Source organism: Vidua macroura, chromosome 3 (assembly GCF_024509145.1).
Source record: "Vidua macroura isolate BioBank_ID:100142 chromosome 3, ASM2450914v1, whole genome shotgun sequence".
Classification (NCBI taxonomy): Eukaryota; Metazoa; Chordata; class Aves; order Passeriformes; family Viduidae; genus Vidua; species Vidua macroura.
This window is the reverse complement of record NC_071573.1, coordinates 68,816,356-68,837,502: the sequence shown is the minus strand read 5'-3', so window position 1 is coordinate 68,837,502 and position 21,147 is coordinate 68,816,356. Positions and strand designations below refer to the sequence as shown.

At 43.6% G+C, this 21,147-nt stretch overlaps 1 protein-coding gene and 1 long non-coding RNA gene across 5 annotated transcripts in view; one reads left to right on the top strand and one right to left on the bottom strand.

Annotated features, from left to right (window-relative positions):
- Positions 1-17,673, bottom strand: part of FYN (FYN proto-oncogene, Src family tyrosine kinase) — a 138,744-nt gene extending 121,071 nt beyond the window's left edge. For all 4 annotated transcript variants that reach the window (XM_053972860.1, XM_053972862.1, XM_053972863.1 and 1 more), the window contains exon 1: positions 17,597-17,673. The gene's annotated coding sequence lies outside the window, so the exon portion shown is untranslated. The remainder of the gene's footprint in view (positions 1-17,596) is intronic.
- A 665-nt stretch (positions 17,674-18,338) lies between these two features.
- On the top strand, positions 18,339-19,206 carry LOC128805451 (uncharacterized). The gene is made up of 2 exons (XR_008436446.1): positions 18,339-18,525; positions 18,856-19,206. It is a non-coding gene; the product is annotated as an uncharacterized LOC128805451 (long non-coding RNA).
- The last annotated feature ends 1,941 nt before the right edge of the window (positions 19,207-21,147 follow it).

The following is a 21,147-nucleotide window of genomic DNA, read 5'->3' as shown; positions in this document are numbered from 1 at the left end:
AATGTTTCCCATCCCCTGAGAAGTTCTCATCATATGAGTGCGTGTGATTAATCAGCAGGCTGATGCACAGTCTCTTCTTTTTAAGCTCAGAGAGAAATGGGAAACTTCATGCTGTTTTTACTGCTGGGTTAACCACAATCAAGGGGGAGGACAAGAGGTCCACACCATTTATAAACAGATTTCATGGGTTGTTGCTACCTGCAGAAGGAAGAGCCCAAGCCCTCAAATCTTCAGTTCAATTACTTCTAGATTAGACAAAGCAGACTCTGTAATCCATGACTTCTTGCTCAACTTGCTTAAAAGTCTTTTCTCTGCTGGAAAACAGATTCAGAGAGGCTTAGAGGAATTGGTCAGGATGATTAAAAAGTAGAGAGAATGGGTAAGGAACACATGAGCAGCCTTGAAAGATGAAGAAGGCTTTTACAAAGTGACAGTGCATTTTACTTGCACAAGAAATGCAGGCAGGAACAGACAAGCTTCCAGGACCTGTTCCCTTTTGGTCTGCTGTTTCTCCAAGCACACTGAAGGTAACAGAGATGCTTTGTGCAAATATTGATGACAGTTAGACATTAAAAACTCTCCAGTAACCAAAGGTTGGAGAGAGCAGTTGGAGATGCTCTTCCCTTGAACTCTCTGGAAACCAGCAGTGACCTGCACTCACTGCATCCTAACTTGTGCCATTAGGACTGGAATGATTTAAGACCCCTGCATACCCTAAATTTCTACCATGCACAGTTTTGTGTCACTCTCAGAAGCTGTTCTCAGAAAAGCAAGATTCACAAAACCTCAGCTGGCATCTGCCTGCCCTTATTTCAACATGCCTGTGTGCTTTGTGGTTTAAGACGCAGCCTGAGTCAGTGCTGATGTAAATACATACGTGTTGTGTCAATTCTGGATACAGACACTGCAAAAAGCCATGAGAGATATTTGGCAGAGATTATGGGTGGGCACTCCTCCCACTTAGCACCTATTACTGAGCATTGCTGATGTACACGCTCTAACAGCAGCTGGAAAGCTCTGGGCAATTATTTGCAACTGAGCTGGCAACTCATGGCTATTCTTCTGTACTTAAGAAAACCAATTTCCCTTAGAGAAGCAGCAGGTTATTAGTACAGAAGTACTGGCAATACCTTAGGAGCCACACATCTCCAAAGACTCCACTCTCCTCTATGAGGACCATAGAAAGTCCCTTTCAAAAGGCAACAGAGCTATTGCAACTGCAAATTTCTAACTCTCTGAAGTAGGTAGGAAATGATCTGTTCTGGACATCTATTAGCAGACTCCTCAAATATATCACACAGAGAAGATCATAAAAACAAATTACTATGCACATTATACTTTTCTTCTAGACACATCTGCATAGCAATTTTGGGGAAGATCACTGGTGAAAAAAAGAAGGCATTCTACTAGATGTAAGTAGCCTGTTAAATCTTCTGGAGGTTCAGGGTGTCATGGTAAGAATCCACACTAAGTGTCTGCAGCTCAGCCAGCCTACAATTGTAGGATGCCTTTGCACTAACCTGCCAGCCCAGGTACTCTGCTGACAGCAGTGTGGACAGAGGGACAGACACCTACATGCCCCTTTACCCTTTTCACCAAGAGCAAGGCCAACACCCCAGCCCAAGCAAGCTGCCTAGGTGTGAGCAGCCTGCAGGAGGGTAAACCCAACACAAACCACGTAATCCAGAGTAACTAATAAGTGTCCAACTCAGCAGCATCTGGCAGAAGGGAAAGCCCCTGACCAATAACACATAAAAAGCCAAACCAAACTCGAACCAAGCAAAAAACACCCCAAAATCCTGTCCAACCTTGAATAAATCTATTAGAGCTCACACATGTGCATATAAATCCTTTTCACTGTATCAGTTTAATAAAAGATAATATCAGTTTAAGCCAAGGTGGCACAATTTGTTCAGTTCTACACAATGAGTACTAATGCAGGATGCTTACTCACAGAAAGAGTAAGAAAGGGTTAACAAAACTGACAAAGCATTCAATGCTTAACAGGAAGTCTCAAGAAACACCAAGTTTCTCAGTACCCAATATTGCAGCAATATATTTCTTCCTCTCCCCTCCCTCCTTTCTTTTTCTCTAGAGGATGAATTTATCTCAATTCCAGTAAAAGCAGAAGACATAAAGAAAAAAAGCAGCATGTTGGCTGGTACCTTTGTTGCTGTTGAAAATGCAGAACAAATACAAAATGTCAGAGCATGATACTCCTAGAGGAAAGGGCTGGCCCTAGCCAAAACTTCTAGACTAAAGCACAGACATAGAAACCTCAGCCTGCAAACAGAATGAAAAGTTTTGTCTGCTCCCCCTTCTGCTCAATTCACCCCCAAAATTTTCTTATACTAAGTAGTTTCCATAACTGTCACTGAAATCAAACCTGCAAGACCTTAAAGAGATCAAGCAGACAATTCCTGAACTTCTGGAGAATGAAAGGGATACAAATGAAACATCTTTTTCTGGACATTAAAAATCCTACTCCTAGGAAGAAGAGACTGGAAATTACCCATTCCAAGTACTACCCATGTTAATCTAAACATAGTAAGTCATTATTTCTGGTTACACACAAGTCAACCATTTTTCCAACAAACTTGAGGAAGAACATTACTGAGATGCAGATGCAGCCAAGTAATGTCACTAAAATGCCATGACTGGCTGGTAGAGCAAGTCTGGGAGATTGCTGGGTATGCCTAGAAGGCAAACTGGTTATCAGGCTTTCAAGCCCTCTATTGACCATTATGAGTTCAAGTGGCTTGGGTTGCTTTTGCTCTATAAAAGCCTGATAAATAAATCTACTGATAAAGATTCTGCATTAAAAAAATGAAAAAAAAATTGTTACTTCAGGTGTTGAGCAGCTACAGTTTGAACTTCCTAGAAATAAGGGTCACTGCATTTAAATATCAAGTTGTAATCACTGGGCCAACAAAGCTCTGTTTCTTACTAACACATCATCCTTTTCTCCCCTTTACTTCCCAGTTAGTTGTGTCATTGAGCCTTCCCTTTTGCTCCATGTCTCCTGCCACCCTAAAAAGGTGAGAGAAGAGCTATGGCTAATCAAGCAGAACATACATGCTGACTTGGTTTGGCAGCATCCAGGTCTTTGACATCCACAAGCACCAAGTTTGAGAGTCCCTTCAGAAGGGTTAAAAGCAGTGTCTCCTCTACATACCTGCCTCTTCTGAAAAAACATTGGTCACGAATATCATTCACAGTCATCTTCAAATTTACTCTGAGACATCAAAAGACTCCAAGTTTGAGCGACAAGTGAACAAACTGCTTAAGGCTTATGCCTATAAGAAACAAAATATACAAAAATCCATGCTTTTAACATTTATTTATTTTCTTTATTAAAAACCTCACTGCATTCCTTAATACTTTTTAATTTTGCAATAGATGGACAGCTGTACTGTGTGGTCCCTCACACTACAGGGACAGGACACCAAAGGTACAGTTTCAGAAAGCCATAAAAGTGGCATGAATCTTCAAATATTCATTAAGTAAACCTAAAGACTTTCTTATACTTCATATTATCCTTAGTTTGCTTGATAAATATTTCTGTTAAAGAATGCAAATTTGTATATAGGCAAAAAAAAAAAACAACAAAAAAAAACCAAAAAAAAAAAACCAAAAAACAAAACTGGTATTAAAAACTGAAGCAAAGGAACCCAAACCACAGGTACCAACACGGAACTTAAAATTTATTTGAGGAATTCTGGCAACTAATCACAAATGAGCTCCCATAGGAATACCAAAATTAGGTTTGCAGTTTCTTGTGAACATCAGGTAAAGAAAAAAATGCCCTGAAAACACAACAAAACTACTGCCAAGAAGGCTGTAGTTTATGCTGCTTTTCTTCTGGGTTCAGCCATTGCTAATCAATATAAATCATCATCCAGGTCTCTCTCCCTTTGAGTCAAAAAGGGGTGAGATATCTCCAACATGTTCTCCCATTCCCCCAAAAACCAAAACCCAAAGGAAAAAGTGTTCAAAACCAGTTAGCTATATATACAGGCAATGGCAGGTGCTACACCTCTAGTCCAAGCATGTGGCATGCACTCAGATTTAAGCACATCAACAAAGGTAGGCTGCAAAATTATGATTCAGAGATAAAGTTACTTGAGATCCCCCTAATCCTTTTGTTTTAATACAGTGTATGCTTTACTTTGCCTCTTTAGCATATGTGGTAATTGCTCTTTTAAGTTCCTAAAAGGTAATTCTTGACAAAAGGACATTGGAAATTCCTACACCAAAGAACCAGAGGGAATAAGAAGCCACCTTAAAACAGCAGTCAATGCGTGATGTGCTCCGGGTGAAACCCCAAGGCACCGCTTTTCAAGCGGAAAGCCACCACACGCTTTTCAGAGAATACAGTCACAAGAAGAGGAGGAAAAAAAAAACCCTGACTCCCATCTATAACATGAAAGGACCATTTCTGACATTTTTGGTTTTTACACTTATCGCACGCAGGCCGCCAGTGTGCTTCAACAGCCAAGGTCAGTTTTCCTGGAGGGCATCTGTATCTCCAGGAAGGTTTGAGATTTGGCCAGGGTGGAAGGGGTGAGGGCACGGGGAGTCACTGGGCTTGTCTGTTTGGACAGCACTGAATGCTTTAACTATTGCAAAACAGGGAAGAGAAAATAGTGTTAAATGCTTCATACTGAGCAATGCTCCAGCTCTTACCACTCCTTTTATAGAGGACTTCCCTTGTTTAATTTTTTTTTTAAGAGATTAAAAACAATATACAAAGAAGTCAGTGTACTGCTTAGAAACATCTGCCAACATTAACATAAGAAAATTAAGAATATTTTTAGGATCAGCCTCTACTACACCCATTTATGCATCAGCAATTTTAAAACAGCATAGATCAGCCACAAATCAACTCTAACAACTAGTCTTCCAGACAGAGCAATCAAAGTATATATATATTAAAAATACCTGAGTCACACTGGTGGAGCCGACTTCCAACACAATTTGAATGTGTTAGATTTAATTAGAAGGTGTTGACAAGTACACACACATTTATTCCATAAGAAAAAGATAGTCACCTTTGAGATCTTGAGCAGCAGCAGCCACCACACTACCTTGGACCTTGGTGGCCAAATGAACATGTAATATGTCTAGCTCTAAACTCCTACCCCTTCTTCCTCTCCTCCAAAACCACACAAGCATCTAAGTATTTGAGATTGGTAACACTGGCTTCCAGTCTTGCCACCATCCAAATTTTACTCAGGGCCAGGATGCAGAAGACTAAAGGTGCTGGCATTGTCTGGAGTAGGTACTGATCTCCTGCACTCAGTGCTGTTTCTTGCCTCATGTCCCAAAGTTTCTACCAAGATAATACACATCACATGCTTCAGAAAAGGAGTTTTTGTGACTTCTCTATCTTGTTGACAATAATCTAAATTTAATCTTGTACAGCCCATTTAAACAAATATTAAATGTGAGTTGAAACACATCCCCCTCATCTTCCATTGGAACTATTTTACTCAAGCTGCAACCAAACACCAGAAAGCTTGCGAGCTCTTCACAGGACTTAAAACTGGAACAAAAATTCTGAATGCTTTCAGCTCTCACTCTCTCACCCACAAGAGCTTAAATATTGCACCAAGTGACCCTAGTTTCTGATTAAATAAAAGCAAATAAATAAAAGCATGCACCCTTGTGAGCTGGTGAACCTCACCTGAGCAGCCATGGCAAGAGCTGTTCACCAGCACTGCCAATAGTACCTGGGGAGGTCTGTGTGTGTGCCCATTAATTACTGTGAACAGGCAAAACTCCCCATTTGTCCACACAAACCAGTGATCAGATTAGTAGTAAGCCTCCAGTTTGAAATATCTCTTGCACAAAGTCCTTCTGCTCTGTAACAATGCCTCAGTAACCTGAATGAGCTGTGTAACCCAAGGGTTGCTTCCAAACTAGGAGGGGCCTCTTGCTCACTCTGAGCTGCAAACAACTCAACCTACAGTGATAACCATACTGAGTGAAAAAAATACAACTAATTTTTTGGGGCTGGGCAAAAAAGTAATCCGTCTTTTTATTTTTTAATCACCGTGAATATAAGCAGTTCTGCAACATTATGATCAGAGCATTGTGAACACCCATTAGCTCAGGGATAAACAGCTCATTTGTGTTGGGAGATGAGAGGATTTGCAGGCAAGGCAAGGAAGGTGAGCTGAACAAAGTAAGCAAACATGAAGACAGGATTGCTGTAAGCAGGGGTATGGGAACAGAACAGATGAAAGAGAGACCACTAAAAGAGGTTCTGTCAGTCATAGCCAGTGCCACGGAGCTAGAACAAACATCCAAAGAAAAATCAGAGGAGGAAAACAGTGGTAGCAACAGCCAGAGTTGGAAGGGAGACTTTGACCAACTTCTCTGATGGGAATAAATATTAAAGGTTAAATTAAAAAAAAAAAAAAAAAAAAAAAAAGAAAAAGAAGAAAAAAGAGCAGCCTGACATCATTTCCCCTCCATCGGTGACCTTCCCCTGCTCAAACCTCTCTACCACTTCCTTTTACACCAATGGGCTGTTAAGGCTTGCTTTTTCTTTGATGGAATAGATACCCAGGAGGTCCTCCAGGCACAGCAAGGGCTCAGCCCAGCCCACCCCTGACCACCAGTCAGTCAGGCAGCACACAGCATGTACTCAACACCTGAGACACTTTGCCACAGCTACATGCGAACCAGAATTTCCTAAACTAAACATTAATATATTATACATTAAAGCAGGTACATGCAGGTATAAAATCTATACCTTCAGCTGATCTCTCAGACTGGACCTCTGAGCTAGGTGAAGTGAGCCACACTCTCTTAGAAGCAGCAACAACTGCAGGATAAGTCCCACGTGCACAGGTTTGCTGATGGTTGGGGGTTTATCTTGTACTCCAGTTGTTCTGTGTTTCTTCAGGCATGTATTAATTTCAGTACTTAAACCACTAATCATGAATTTTTCATTTTGTGTGTGTTTGGAAAAAAATAACAAAATAGCGTAGGAAGATTAGACCTTAAAAAACACAAACTACAGCAAATCACATGCAGTACGTCAGACACCTAGAACAGCCCACTCACAATGACAGAGCCTCAGAAACCTAGTGGAGAAGAGAACACCTTCTGGGTATGAAATTTTAAGCATAAGTCTTTGTCCCACAGCTCCCGTGAGGCTCACCTGCATGGCACAACTCTTATTTCAATCCTCATATTTGCTACCAAACATTAACTTTAAAGCAGGTAACTTAGCTAATAGCCAAAGTATTGCCAGGAAAACAAACAGAATACACACAATGCATCTCTTTGTATATGCTGTTTACTATGCATTTTCTTCACTGTTTTAACAAAAATGGGATACAATCTTGCTGCTTCAGGTTATATTGCAGTATGAAGTGTGAAGAACTGATGCAAAAAATTCGCTAGAGGGAAATTGAAAACGTTTGAAGTTTTCTGTACACAAACACTGGATTGGTCACTCCTTAAGTGTAACTTAAGCAGAGGACCATCACCACTCCAGCTCTTTTTGAGGTGACAGAGCTTACAAATACTCCGCTTTAAGGGAAAGTTTCCACCAGCTCCAGCTTGAGGGAAATGAAGATAACTGGCAGCAACTGAAGATCTGGCACCAAATAAGCAATTTAATTAGCCGACAGGTGGAGCAAAGTAATTATTCCTCTCTCTGCAGCATTTGTGAGACCACATCTGGAGTACTCAGTCTGCTTTGGGAGTCCTGGGAAAAGAAAGACTGACGTACTGGAGTGAGTCCAGTGGATGTCCACAAAGCTGCTGCAGCACCTGACATATGAAGGCGAGATTGAGAGTTGGGTTTGTTCAGTCTGTCCTGGGAGATACTCAAAACCTGCCTGGATGAGGCCACAGCTTTGAAGTTATCTCAATTCTGTTCAGAGAGATTATTTCCTTCAAACCTATAGCTTACCTCAGAGATGTTAGAAGAACTATTGAAAAGTAGTTTAATGAAAAAGTTAATAAAAAGGTACTTCTAGGAGGAAATGGTATCTCTAGAGAGATCAGTTACAGAAAATAAATTTTTACAATATGATTGGGTAAAAAACCCATAGGTGATCATTCCTTTAAACAACATTAGGTGTTTCTCCCCATTGTCCTCCACCCCCTTCTTAAAGTATGATGTGGAAGAGTTCAAAGCTACACACTTGTCACAATTTAAAAATGTTCAGCAAGTTCCCATACCAACAATCATGAACTAAATCTACATGACGTGGTTTGACTGCCATTTTCAAGATATTTTCTCAGAAATTATACTTCACAGTGGCAACTGCTGATTATGGAAGAAATTCTTATCACAGTTTGGGTTATCTACATTATTGGCAAGCAGATTTTATTCCCTTTGCAGAGTTGCTTACACCTGCATTTTCTTAATACTTCTGTGATATTTCACTTTTGGAAGAGAGTGTCAACAACAGTCCAGTGGCATTAAGAAATCCACAGATATGTATTAAAATTTCAAAATGAAACTTGAACCACAAGCTCTCTGCACTAGCTTACTTTGGTAAGACCTCACTCATCAAGAATTACTCTCCAATTCTTATGGTGATAAAATTTGAATGCATCCTTCTTTAAAGAAGGTAGATTGAAAATAAACATTGCATACTATCACAGCACCATTGCATACTACCATAGCAGTGTGTCACCTTAACGTTTGTGGGTAGCTGTTCTAGATGAAGCTCCTATGGAACATAATAACTTGTCTTTAGTGGGGCAGATAATGTAAAAAAAGAAAATAATAGTAAAAAATATTAAGTTTAATAACAACTTAAAAAAAAAAAAAACAACTACTTTGAGTAGTCTGATGCTATGAAAATGAACATTCATTTAGTTAGCCCACTCCTTCTGGTCATTGCTTTCTTACCTCTTGTTTTTTGTGTCAAGAAGTGAAGCACAGCCTCTACAAGACCACACAGATACGCTCACAGCAACCACGAACACGTCACGGTGGTCCTGGAAGCAGTGCAGGCACATGAGCACAGTGCTCCTCCGGGCTGCTGGGGCTCTCCTGAACCTCACATGTGAGCTCCTCTGCCCACTTTGGCATAGTGCTCTGCAGGCACTTGGGTATCCTGGGTCCCAGACTTGCCCTACCCAAGGAAATAAAACCAAAGCAATGCAGTCCACGTGCAGGCCCAGATTGTTCTCAGCACAGTCCTGCTGTGCCACACTAGCTCTAAAGGATGACAGATATCTTCTGCCAGACACAAACTGACATGACAAATCATGGAGGAGCTGACCACAAAAGCAAGATTAAGGTGACTCGTTTAACACCTACATCTATACACTCAGCTTCATAAAGCAGAACTGCCTACTAACTCTACTGCATGGGGAAGAAAAAAAATCCCCCAACCCCAAACATTGTAACCTCATGATTTTGAATTAAGATTTGCTGCAAATTTCAGCAAGAGCAGAGACAAGGTTACCTCACCCTTAAAGAAGCCACTGAATCACACTGATGGTCAGTGGTTTAAAAAAAAATCTATAAATGCAAGAATTTTTTTAAACTTTTTACAGGACCAGCAGCAAATTGCTGTGAATGTCGAGTCATCAAGCAGTGCAAAGTGATGCTCTCCCCACCCTTCCTGCCATGACTGAGGAGGAGGAAAAGGGACACAGTCTTCCCTGCACACTTTTATCTGCAGCCCTATTTGTTCCTTTTTGGCAGCCCCACTTGAACATTAGGACAAGGAGTTCTGCAGTTTTAGACACACCAGTAATGCTGCCCTAAGCAAGAAAGACAGTCAATGCTTGTCTCCTACCTCCCCCAGTGCACAAAAGGTCACTTCCGACCTTCAAATGTAGGGGATGTTTCTTCCACAAGGTCACAACATTTAGCAGCTCTCTTCTCAGTCAAATTTTTGGGCTCACTACTTTTCCTGCAAAAGAGAAACTCCTAGAGAGGTGTTCAAAAGAAATTGAAGCCAATGCTATGTGTGGGTTTTTGTGAGAGCATACAGCCTGCTACACTGAGAATTAAATCTGGCTCTTCAGCTTGTCAGCTCCTGCACACTGATCTTATCCAGTTGTAGGCTGATGGGCTTAAAAAGTTTTTCAACAGTGAATACAGGTAATATAATGGGTTTCATTAAACACTTTTTTTTCTCCTTTTAAAGGTGGTTTGCCTCGGCCTTTCTGAATAAAATAGAAGAGATATTAAAAAAATAAAAATAAAAATCCAATAGCTATTTCTCTTCACGGGTCCAAAGTACGAGGTCTTATGAATATAAAAATCACTGACCACTCAAAGATACCTGGAGAATTTAATATTTGGAAAGAAAGGCCTGCATATTTAGCTAAAGACTGCAAATTAAAATTATTAATAACCTCAGATAGTGTGATATTCAAAAGATTAGTTTTAGATAGTTTTATTCCTTCTTGAAGAGAAAGAAACCAGCAAAACATTTTCCATTAATTTGGAAATGGAACTGAAAGTGTTGCTTGATGAAATCACCAATTTAAATGCTGCACAGAGTGATAACATCCAAAAATTTCATAATCTGTTTGCTATCTCACAGATTAACCCAGAAGGAAATTTAGGAGTTTTCAGTTACTTCCCAGAGAGGAAGATAGGCAACAGAACTGGAATTTTTGCTGGTGTTTAGACAAAAATGTTGCTGGACGTGGATATGTAATTCAAAATTTATTAGCATACAGTGACAGCATACAAGAGGTCCTGTTCACAGTAAGTCCTAAAAGCATGCAAGAGGTCATTAATTTCACCATAATAAATGCCCTCCACCATTAACCTCATCACCAAGAACAAACACTGAGCATTTATATATAGTTTAAGACAAGAAACAGCAAAACTGCCTACTCAGACAACAGAGGTTTTCATACTGAGTCTCAGAGATTCTCTTTTTTCTTGGAAAAAACATATCATAGCTGCCTAGTGAGGAGGTGCCCATAAAGAAAAAACAGTCCCAAGAACAAACAAATATCCTTTCTTTTAGGAGTGTGAGAGTTTGTTTTGCTTACACCTGCTCTCCCCCTCGGTCCCTGGGGTGAAAGCAGCTGGCTAGAGGACACAGTCATAACCATCTTCCAAACAGGGCTATGAGCTGTCTTCTCTGCTATGCCCTAAGAAATGACCAGGTAGGGGATGAAGCTATGTGCACAGCACTTTCATCACCCACTGTGGTGGATTCTGGCTTGGAGAACTTCTGAGCTAACCAACAATAATTCTTCTCAATCATTCTGGGCAAGAGCATCAACTTCAACTATAAGCCCCAGAGCAACTCTGTGGTTTAAAGGTCAGGTACAAAGGGGGAAAAAAACCCAACATACATGTTAAAAAAAAAAAAAAAAAAACCAACACAATTATCTGTACATTGTTATCAGCAGCCAAGATAGGAAATACATGATATTCCAAAGTCATGCCAGGAAAACTTTCAGAGCTGTCTTTTTTTAAGTGGTACAGCTGCAAGTCAAAGATCAACGTTACGCAAAGTGCTCTTTCACACACAGGTTGTTCAAAAACAAGGGAGGTTGAAAGGTCTTTATTAATACAATAAAAAGCCTTCAAATGAATGTTAAAGTTTATTTGTTAAAAACCAACTAAACAAAAAGACCCAACCCCACGCCCTCCCCATCCCCAACAAGTAAAATAATAGAAATTGTTAAGAAAAAGGATGCTAGGAATCACCACACAGGTCATTAGGGAAATCTCATGGAATGGTAAAGATTTTCTTTAAAAAAGCACAAACCTGAATGAGCATTTAATATTAATCTTCATTTTCACAGCCTGTTTAACTTCTGTGTATAGAGAATATAGCAAATTTAGACCTGCCATGATTGAGATTATCTGGCAAAAACATTTTCAACTTGGACTATACCAAAAAGGATCGAGAACTATTTTGGTCAAATCTGTTAACAGAGGAAAACTGGAGCCAAGAGGAAAAGGACAATTTTAAACAGAGTAGATATTTCACACAAGCCAAGCCAATCATTTGAGGTTTCCTCCTTACTCCTCCCAAAATCACTAAAACAAGAGTTATTTTCATGTTAAAGTGGTGCCAAACACTTCTTTTCTTTCAAAGCAAATGTCCTCAATCATACACACACAAGGGCAGCTTCCTCTGCCTGCTTCAGCCAGCTCTTCCCTTGGTCTGTTCAATGTCCCTCCACCCTGCTACTCCTCCCCTTCTTCATACATTGTCCTGGTGCTATTACCATCACTTTCAGCTTCAAATTCACCACTGCGAGCAACAACACTTTGGTGAATAAAACAGTACTTTCCAAGCATTTTTGGAAGCTTCAGTACTGATGGAACATTTTGTCTGAAATGTAAGGTCTCGATTTCAGGCTATAATCGTCCTTACACAGCCAAAGCTTTAGATGTTGATCTGTGTTTTAGAGCTCCTAAACCCCTGCAAGAGAGTTTGAAGGATGTGCAGACCATCTTCCAGAGGCCACGCCGAGAGAGCTGTGAAGCAAAGTGAGCTATGTGAGGTAGAGTCTTTTTGTTCAGGGCTGGTTGGCAATAGTGCCTTTGTTTCGGGGAGAGCAGACCAGGTGCTCTCACAGCACAGGATTCAATACTATTAAAAGTACCTCTGGCTCCTCTGAGGAGCTCTGACTGGGATCCTTTGTACTTTAAAGCACTGAACATATCACTCACAGCCACTTCTCAGCATCCCTCCTTTCTGGTTGTAGCCACAGGGAACCTAAAGCAGGATGGAACAGAGAATTTCCCTAGGCCAGAAAAGGCCTCCAGTCATTGTTGCCTCCTAAAAAAATCCACCAAAATAGAGTAAAACAAATAAGCACAGAAGGGTCACCTTCCCCATTCTCATCAAAACATTCTCACATTACAGCTGCCTTGTAGAGTTCATCACATTAAACCACATCTCAATATGATGAAGGAAGGGGCAACTTTCAGAGGTGCAAGACTTCCCTGAATCAGGAGAAGCTGGGCAGGAAAATGTGGGGTAACCTCTCCCCATAGCACCTTGTCACAACCAACATTGTCCATTCAAACTGGGATGTCTTTGATACAAAAAAGGAGCTGCATTTTAGGAAGAGCAAGTTTAAAATTAATCTGCTGTCCTCTTCCCTCTTGAAAAAAAAGATTTAACCTGGACCATCTAATTTAAATCAGTTGATACTGCCAGGCTATCTTTTTTGATAGCTTTTTCAGATTAAAAGCATTCATTCAGATTCATGGTATACAAGGAATAGAGCTGGTCAGGAAAAATTCGACAGTCATTTTCTGCAAGATTTAGTTCTGCAAAACTGCTGCTGATTTTATAGTCCAGTAAAAAGTCAAGGTGTCAAAGGTTCTATTTTGCTCCAAACAGGTGGCAGTATTTTGATTTGAAATCCTTGCTTTCACAGCAAGTTACCATTTAAAACAGTCAGAAGCAAGATGAGGCATCATGTTTTGACTGACTTGAAATAATATGATTTTTCACCTCCCCCAGTAAAAGCAGTGATACCGTTCAATTTTGTTTCCGTTCCAAGTGAACTAAAGTTCCAAAAACGCTCTACAAAATGTGACTGCCTTCCTGCAGCCAGTGCTAAGGACAGCATCGGGGTACTTCTCGTTGGCTGCAACTCCGGTAAGGTCAGGCCTGTTTCCAGTTTCAGGGCTCAAGGACACCTCCCACAGACAGGTTTAACTTGACCACTGTCAAACCGGGAGGCAGATTACCTGCCCGAAACCGGAGCCCTGCCTGAGCTAGCAGGTGAGACTGCCCTAGAGCACAGTGCTAACGGGGCTCTCGCGCTCCCTCCCCAAGGAGCGTCACACACGCCTCGGATGCACCGAAACAGCTTCAACCTTGCATGTTTCATCTGCACCTGTCATTTCTCTGTCTGCAAGTCAGGCACTAAGGGTGAAACCCATGACAAGATGCAAATGCTAGAAATCCCAATTCTTCTACACCTGCATATTTATTATCTACTGAAATGCAAAGCTGGCTGGGGTTTTTTGTTTGTTTGGGTTTTGTAACTTTGTGGGGTTTTGTTTGTTTGTTTGTGGTTTTGGTGGTGTTTTTTTTTTTTGTTTTGTTTTTAAATATAAGTTATTACTACCTCACCAAAAGAAGGTTAGGGTTTTTAACCTCTAATAGCTAACATTAAGCCACCGTGATACCAAGTTAGACACCCAGCAGGCAGGCAGATGCAGCCCTGAAGATTCACCTCCTTCTGAGGCACTTTGCATTAGGTAGCCCTGGCAGCGTTTCCCCGGCCGCTGGGAAGGCAGCTCTGAGGTGCACAGTGCCTTCAGCATGGCACAGAAAGCAGCCACATCCCCGGCTCAGGAGAGCCACATCTACAGGGATCACAGCTCAGGGTGCTCCTCACCGAGGCATGCAAACCCTTTTGTGGGTTTTGCCTCAAGTAAATGGCTGACTTGCACAATACAGATCCGTAGGCCTTTTGTCACCAAAGGAATCCTTAATTGCTGGATTTCAATGAGACTGCTCGGTGAACTAGATTTGTCGGTTCAAGTCCTGTTTTTGGTGTAATGGGTCAAAGTGACTTGTGAAGACACTTCTGTGGGAGCTGCAGGGGTGGGAGAGGGCCAGGAGTTACTGGTTTTCTCCCTCTGAAAGGAAGGTCACTTTGACAATACACACTGCCAGCAGCAGCCTTGCCCATAAAGCAAAATTACAAAGCACTGTCCATGACACAAGCAAACACCATTATTATACATTCAAAGTAGTGCCCAAACTGAATTAAGCAGAACTTTACAGAACAAGTTTGAATCAAATATTAATGTGCACCCCAGAGAGAAGGACGAAGGGAAAACACATGGCTCCAACTCTTTTTCTCCCTGAAGTAAAAGCACAGTAATGCTGCAAGACAGAAAAGCGTAGGTGCTGGTTAAATAAAAGTAATTGGGCATAAGATGGCAAATAGCTCAATACTTTCCTTAACACAATTAAACATATGATATTATAGATGTACCATATTACAGTGTGAAATCATCACAAATGTGCTGGACAGTTTTCGCTCACCTTAGCCACAATTTTATTACACTGTAAATCAGTACTGATGATACCATGTCCAGATTAGTATATTCAGCTAAGCCACAGGGCCAGTGATCACAGAGGCTCTCACCATATCAGACTCCACTCATGATTTCAGATGACACCATTTAGCTATTTCAGATAAAGGTATTGTGGAATCTATTGTAGTCTGTCAAAAATAACTAGTTCCTCAGCAATGTTTTTCTTACTCACATGAATTACAAATTTATCACTGGGTCCTAACTTTTAAAAACACTTGTTAAAATGATTAATAACCAACTTCTTTATACCACCGTATTCATTTCTGGCTTACATTGACTGCCATGCCCATATGCCAAAGTCATTTGTCCCTCACTGAAGACATGTATTTACTCAACACCAAAATAATTTCCAGAGAAAGCTGTTCAGAGTTTTATACTTAACTGGTATTTTATGCCACTATGTCTTTCACCAGCAGGCAACACAGAATTTCTGAAACAACATGCCTGAAGCATAAACCACAAAACACCACAGCCATTGGCCTACCATCAGACAACTTCATATTGAAAATTTATTTTGCCAAAGACAAGCCACGCAGATGAGGCAGTAATTTGTTGGAGGTGGAGAGGAAGCATGCTTACAGGCTACCCTCTAAGAAGCATCTGAACATTTCAAGAAATCTGCAGCCTACTATCAACAAAATACAAATTTCTAAAGCATTAATTAGGCTATTTTTCTTTCTCTTTTTCATCAAAATTATGGCTTTTTGGGGTAAAAAGGGCTCAAGAAGGTACCCAATGTCTTTTTCACAAGAGATACCATTCTTAAAATTGTTCTTATATTGTGAAATGACACTGACCTACTGACATCCATCAAGTGCTACCAGTTTTCTGAGCACATACATCAAGGTGCTGGAAACTCCTGAATCACTGGGGCAAAGATAACAACCTTTCCACTTTAGTGATACTAAATAAATGCGCAACTGTAAAAATGAACTGTAGCTCCTCCAGTTTCCCACTGGGTCAAGCAGTGGCTACAATTCATGTAACTGAGATGCTGGAGATGTTGCCTTCCCTCCCTTCCCACTCTGGTATTTTTCTTCTGCACTCCTTTGTTCACTTAACAGAACTTTGTTTGAAGTGTGTTTTTACTCCTTCACTGCATGACCAACCCACACAGTCAGAAGACAGGCTTACAAAAACCACAGATCTCCAGCAGGGAGCTCAACAGTGGGTGTAATATTGGACACAGCTCTCCATTCATCACGCACATTCTCTGCATTTCAAGTTGACAGTGTCCCTTTAGCTTACTGTTCCTCCTCATGGGAGACCAGACGAGTCAAACCTAATGAAAACACTTCCTCCACCAGCATATAAACAAACAGATCCTCACCTGCAACTGTTCTCAGCTTCCAGAATGCTAGTTAAAAAGACATCAAGACAAAAAGAAAAAAAAAAAGGGGAAAAAAAAAAAAAAGGGTGTGGGAAGGAGATCCTAAAACGTGTTACAGCTGCAAGGATGGTGGAAGGAAGGATGTGGGAGTTAAGAAGGTTGTATACAAGGAGGAAAATGACAAGGTCTCAAAGGCGTTCCCAGTCTTGTGCGTGCATTTCAAAAGCCCGGTCCACCCTGGTCACTCGTTTTTTAGCATTTTAAGAATCACAGCATATCAGAGTGATGGATGAACAACTGCAGAAGGTTGCTTTCCACTCAGCCCAAACCTTCTCCACCAGCACCTACTCAGCCCTGCCCTCCCCGTCACTGCTGAACGGACCAAGGTATCATGGGCTTGTTTCCACAAAGTGACCCCCTTCCCTGGCCAGCCCTCTCCCAGAGCTCACACACACGCAGAATCCACACAGAGCAGAAATCAGGCGAGATCCCGAGGAAGCAGAGGCCAAACTGAGCATTATTAAGGAGGTCGGGCGACACGTACACTGTGGCTCTGCAGACGCAGCAAAACGCTGGCACTCATGGTGTGGCGTTTGGTATCTCTCCCTAATCTCAAATGTAGCTGAAAAGGAACTGGCACCAGATCAGCGGCCTCGTCTGGGAAGGAACAGAGAGGCTCTAGGGGAGACACAAGAAACAAGCCTCTTTTCACATCCTACCACCCTTGGGCATTTTGTGCGTCCCTTCTTTCTTCCCTGAAAGAGGCCTTTGTCACAGACGCGCAAATCCTATACGATTTATTTCAGAGGGAGAGAAGGTCTTTTTATTTATTCCTCCCCCCCTCCCCTTTTTCGCAGTTCGGCGACAACAAATACGTCCCTGTGCTGCGCCCCCTCCCCTCTCCCCGGCCGGTGTCCGCGGGGGCGTGGGACACCGACACGGGCGACCCCCGGGCACCAGGGGCCGCGCACGGGCGGTCGCGGGCGCTGCCCCCGGCCCTGCCCGCGCTGCGGCCGCGGCTCCCGGCGGAGGAGGCGGGCGCGGGGTCCGCATGTGGTTGCGTGGGGGAGAGACCCGCAGCAGCGCGGCCGCCTCCCCTCGCCGGGAGCCCCCGCACCCCGTCACCGCTCGGGCGCACAAAGGAAACAGACCCGCCGCAGCATCCATCCATCCATGCAGGCAGGCATCCCCCCGCCCCCTCTCCTCCGGGCGGGCTCCGGCCCCTCCGTTACCTGAGGCGGCTCGGCTCGGCTGGGCTCAGCTCAGCGCAGCGCGGGGCCGGGGCGGCGCCGCCGCACTCGCATCCTCCTCGCTCCGCTCCTCCGCCGGCTGCCCCCGCCCGCCCGCCCGCCCGCCCGCCCGCCCGCCCGCAGCGAGGGGCGCCGCTCCGGGCGCCGCTGCCTCTCCCCGGGGCAGACGCGCTGCGCCGAGCCGCGGCCGGGCGCGGAGGCGGCGACTCCGTGCGGCGGCACAGCCGCAGCCTGGGCAGGGATGAGCTCGCACGGGCTGTCCGCGCTGCTGCTGCCGCCGCCGCCGGCTCGCCTCCGCTCAGCTCAGCTCCGCTCCGCTCCGCCCGGGCGAGCGCGGCTCGGGCGCTCCCTCCCACCGGGGCTCCTGACAGATGGCGCAACCGCAGCGCCGCCGCCGCCGCCGCCCGGCCCCGCTCGCCCGCCCGGAGCCGGCTGCCCCCCCCGCCCGCCTCGCCCCTCCGCGGGGGCGGCCCCTGAGTGACAGCGGCGGCGGCCAATGGCGAGGCGCGGCCCGCAGCAGCCGCCGCTCTGATTGGCGGGCAGAGGAGGAGGCGGGGTGCGCGGCCGCGGGCGGGCAGCGCCCGTGGACGCCCCCGGGCAGCGGCCGCCGCTCCGGGCGCCCGGCGCGGCCGTGACGGAGGCGGGCGCGGGCTGGGAAAGGAAGGGGACCGGGGGCGAAGAGGAGGGAGAAGGAAGGAGAGGAGGGGTTGTCGCTCTGTGTCGCTCTGTGTCGCGGTTCGCGACCGGCAGCTGCCAACGCCGGAGCGGTTCGCGATGCTCCGCGCGCCGCTGGGGCGCCTCGGGAGGAGGAGGGAGGAGTGAGCTGAACCTCTCGACATCCCCGATGAATGGGAGAACAATCCTAAACAGATTATGCGTCTTCGTGAAAGACGACGGCTTGTTTTACTATGGTGGGTTTTTTTATCCGTAATTCTTGAAATTGGCAATAGTGTGTGATAAGGCAACGGCGGTAATGAAATACGCGGAGGTTTTCCAGAGTTATGGTTTTATTCCGTTTTCCACATTTAATCGCGGAGTATTCAGCGAGCCGTTTTGGGGGGAGCGTCAGCCCCACGAAGTTGGTCCTTCAGGGGTGTACCTGCTGTCCCCACAGCACAGCTGGGGCTTCAGTCTTGCACTGTAGTCAAAGATGTGCGGGCAGCCCTGTCCTCCAGTTACGGGGCACCCTGCTCCACAGGCAGGTGATTGGAAAAGTTCTCTGTGTACTTTGTTCCCTTCAGGTTCTCAGGCATAAATGCTCCCAGCGTTTCTCAAGGTGTTGCATCCACCTCCAACGCCCATTGAAAGCACCACATGCTCCAGCTTCAGGTCCTCTCCCCAGCACCGCCCTGTCTGTGACCTTGAGTGCTCCCATACTGACAGATTGGCACATCTCACTGTCACTTGTCTCCTAGGCTTGGAAAGCTCTTTTGCCTTAGGACTGAAGAAATTGCAGTTTAGGCTTCAACAAGAAAAGGAGAGACATACAAAATACAAAAGCAGAGGGAGAGAAACTTAATTAAGTATGTTGAAATAGCAAAGAGAACTATAACACAAGTTTTCAATAAATGACGTTTACATTTCTCTCTGGATTTCATTTTTGTATGCTGGTATTTAACCAGAGAATTATCTCATCTTGGCAATTTGATTTCCTGATGAAATTACAGTTTTACAAGTTCAAATATAAACTTGTTTCTTATCAAGATGTCTGAGTGTTCAGAGCAAGAGAGATTTTCCCTTCTCTTTCTGGGTGACTGTGTAGGTTATGTGTAGGTGACTCTTGACCATTACATTTCAGGACGAAACAGAGTTTGTTCTACAAGTTCATATAAAGAACTTGGAGAAGATGGGGAATTCTGAAATAAAATGTCACTTGTGTCACTTCTCATTTTAATGAGAAGTGTAGATCTCATTGTAGATGTACAAAGAAACAACTTCTTCAGGCTCCTAGGTAGCTCATTTTTAGTTTCCCTCCTAATCCTTCTATGCAGATTGACTTTTTTAATAATTTATTTTACCATGTAAAAGGTATAATCAACACAAGAGTAGAAATGTATAGATCAACTGAAAAACCAACTTTCCATTTTCTTCCTGTTGGATGAAAACTGCAGCTCAGCAGAGAGGTCTGATTATGCCTGTCCCAGAAACACCCATTGGGATCCAGATGCTGTAGAATTTGAGGAGTTCAGGCTGCAGCCATTGGGCCAGCAGCAGGCAGCAGGTACCAGTTCATGCAGAACAGAGCTTCAGCTGGCCCAGAGCAATTTGGAAGCAGAGCAGATTTATGGACTTCCAGCTTGGAGACCATCAGGACTGCAAATGGTGTCTTAATACTCCAGGCTCCAGCAGAAAGTCAGCACGTGGTTCTAGGGAAAGGGGCATTTTTACATGCCTTGGTTGCCTTTTTAATGGGTTTATACATAATCTTACCTCCCCACAAGTCAAGGTTTCTTAGGGACCTTAAGCACCTTGGAAATTAATCAAACAACAGGTGTTCTTTCTGCAAAAGCTACAGGACAGAAATGCACTTAGTTTTATAATCAAAAAGGCATGAATAAAGAATCTTTGTCTGAAATTTGAATGCTCTTGCTCTGAATGAAAACTAGAATGACACAAAGAAGGAAAAAAAGATAGACAAAAACCTACTCAACACTCTTTTTTGAGCCAAACTAGAAAGTAACCAACTAATCAATGAAAGCAGACCAAAACAACATCGCACAGCAGCCACAGAACTGCTGTAAGCCTGGGCAGACAAACTGGCTCAGCAGCATGTCATCGAAAGTCTGATTCTGAGCTTATATAGCTGAAGAGGAGCAAGGTGTGGAGCCAGGAATCAAGTGCTGGCAGTTGCATGGGAAGCATAGGATGAAGCCTTGGGTTTCCCCTTTAGGGTACTGTAGTTCCCTTAGGATCACAAAGCTGCTGCAGGCTCCTGCAGCCCCAGTGGCAGGGGCAAGACGTGCTGGAGTGTTCCCTCTGTGTGAGTTGAGCCCACATGTCCCCACAGCAGCTCCTCCTCACACAAGTCTTGTTCTTTAGTACTCAGCACCATGGTTTGACTGTATCGATATTTGCCTTCAGGAATCACCCAGAAAACCTGACAGTTAACCTCCCAGTTAAACAGAAGAAATAATTAGATTTACCTGCATAACACAGGAACAGTTCTTTATACTCTCCTCTTGTTCTCTCAATCTTTCTAAATACCTTCACCTTAAGTTCATGACACTGTTTTCTCCCACCTTCAGCTGTGTAGCCTTCCTTCTCATGCCAAACTATTTTCTCCTTTCTCCAACCTCACTTTAAAACACTTATTCATTAAAATATTGAAATAATGTCCATTAAAATGCTGTTTCTCCATCAGTCATTTTCATGGAAATACTGTCAAAACCTTAAATGTGCAGCCACATGTACTCAACAATGTGGTGTCAAGATTTTCTCCTCTCTTTCCTATTCCCTGCTCCTATCTTCCTATAGAGATACATGGCTTCTCATAGCAATATGAAAATTACAGTCTGGTTAGGATTTATTTGTAT